The sequence below is a fragment of the Aristolochia californica genome, unplaced genomic scaffold (assembly GCF_029961685.1).
Source record: "Aristolochia californica isolate CCGP_79_NKW_82.1479 unplaced genomic scaffold, dmAriCali1.0.hap1 SCAF_64, whole genome shotgun sequence".
Classification (NCBI taxonomy): Eukaryota; Viridiplantae; Streptophyta; class Magnoliopsida; order Piperales; family Aristolochiaceae; genus Aristolochia; species Aristolochia californica.
In genome coordinates, this window is record NW_027182262.1 from 37,501 (window position 1) to 40,000 (window position 2,500).

The following is a 2,500-nucleotide window of genomic DNA, read 5'->3' on the forward strand; positions in this document are numbered from 1 at the left end:
ATACGCACTGGCGACACGCCCGTTTCGCCTGCCACCCGTGCACACTCGCCTGGGCAGCTGGTCACATGCGTCGCTCACAGGCATTTTGCAGGCCAGCACCGGCGGATGCACGGGTCAAGCGGGACGGGACGAGCGCAAGGCTTGCTTTTGGTGGCACACGAAAACACGAACCCGAAAAAGGGACATACGCACTGGCGACACGCGCGCCCGTTTCGCCTGCCACCCATGCACACTCGCCTGGGCTGCTGGTCACATGCGTCGCTCATAGGCATTTTGCAGGCCAGCACCGGCGGATGCACGGGTCAAGCGGGACGGGACGAGCGCAGGGCTTGCTTTTGGCGGCACACGAAAACACGAACCCGAAAAAGGCGAAAAAGGGACATACACACTGGCGACACGCACGCCCGTTTCGCCTGCCACCCGTGCACACTCGCCTGGGCTGCTGGTCACGTGCGTCGCTCACAGGCATTTTGCAGGCCAGCACCGGCGGATGCACGGGTCAAGCGGGACGGGACGAGCGCAGGGCTTGCTTTTGGCGGCACACAAAAACACGAACCCGAAAAAGGCGAAAAAGGGACACACGGACAGGCGACACGAAAAAAAAGGGGTCGCCCTACCTAGGTGGGCGCAAAAACCCCGTCGGCCAGGAGGTTTCGCCAAAGTGTCTGTACTGTCACACAGGGTCAATAGCACGGGCATGGCCGGCCGCCGCACGTGCAGCGGCTTACGGACGCACGGTTCGGCGGCACAGGTGCCTGGCGGCTTTAGCACCTTGGGGTGGACAGGCCTGGCGGCAAGGGGGGCTAGGCACCTTGCTGCCAGCCGGCAATGGTGCACGGGGCGGGGCGCCACACAAACACGAAAGAGGGACAAGAGCGGGGCGATGGTCCACAGAGACGAGCCATGCACGGGGCCCGTGATCGCCGACACGCGCGAACGCGGACGCGGACAAGGACAAGGACGCGACGCGCGGCGCGCGTGCGAGGTCAAGAGGGGCGCGCGCACGAAAACGCGAAAAAAGGGGCTAGCGGCCGAGAAACGCGAAAAAAACCGGGTCACCTACCTAGCCGAACGCCTAAAATCGCTTCGGGCAGGAGGTTTCGCCAAAGTGTCTGTACTGTCACACGGTCCGTACGGGCGCAACCCCATCGCGCGCCAGCACCCCTTCCTGGGGGCGCCCGCCCGCCAGGCGCCTGGCGCCCCACGCGCGCGCGCCCGGCGCCTGGCGCCTTGCCCCCCACGCGCGCCCGGCGCCTGGCGCCTGGCGCCTCGCCCCCCACGCGCGCCCGGCGCCTGGCGCCTGGCGCCTCGCCCCCCACGCGCGCGCCCGGCGCCTGGCGCCTTGCCCCCCACGCGCGCCCGGCGCCTGGCGCCTGGCGCCTCGCCCCCCACGCGCGCGCGCGCGTGGCGCCTTGCGCCTCGCGCCTTGCCTCCGCGCGTGCCTGGCGCCTGGCGCCTTGCCCCCCACGCGCCTGGGCGCCTCTTTTCCGCCTGGGCGCCCTGGCACCTTTCCGCCTGGGCGCCTGTTTTCCGCCTTGGCGCCCTGGCGCCTTTTCGCGTGGGCGCCTCTTTTCCGCCTGGGCGCCATGGCGCCTTTCGGCCTGGGCGACTCTTTTTCGCCTGGGCACCTCTTTTCCGCCTGGGCGCCTCTTTTCCGCCTGGCCAGGGCGCCTCTTTTCCGCCTGGGCGCCATGGCGCCTTTCTGCCTGGGCGCCTCTTTTTCGCCTGGGCGCCTCTTTTCTGCCTGGGCGCCCTGGCGCCTTTTCGCCTGGGCGCCTCTTTCCCACCTGGGCGCCCTGGCGCCTCTTCGCCTGGGCGCCCTGGCGCCTTTTCGCCTGGGCGCCTCTTTTGGCGCCTGGGCGCCTACGCCAGGGCGCCTCTTTTCCGCCTGGGCGCCTCTTTTTCGCCTGGGCGCCTCTTTTCCGCCTGGGTGCCCTGGCGCCATTCCGCCTGGGCGCCTCTTTTCCGCCTGGGCGCCCTGGCGCCTTTTCGCCTGGGTGCCTCTTTTGGCGCCTGGGCGCCTACGCCAGGGCGCCTCTTTTCCGCCAGGGCGCCTCTTTTTCGCCTGGGCGCCTCTTTTCCGCCTGGGCGCCCTGGCGCCTTTTCGCCTGGCGCCTCTTTTGGCGCCTGGGCGCCTACGCCAGGGCGCCTCTTTTCCGCCTGGGCGCCTCTTTTCCGCCTGGGTGCCCTGGCGCCATTCCGCCTGGGCGCCTCTTTTCCGCCTGGGCGCCCTGGCGCCTTTTCGCCTGGGTGCCTCTTTTGGCGCATGGGCGCCTACGCCAGGGCGCCTCTTTTCCGCCTGGGCGCCCTGGCGCCTTTCCGCCTGGGCGCCTCTTTTTCGCCTGGGCGCCTCTTTTCCGCCTGGGCGCCCTGGCGCCATTCCGCCTGGGCGCCTCTTTTCCGCCTGGGCGCCCTGGCGCCTTTTCGCCTGGCGCCTCTTTTGGCGCCTGGGCGCCTACGCCAGGGCGCCTCTTTTCCGCCTGGGCGCCTCTTTTTCGCC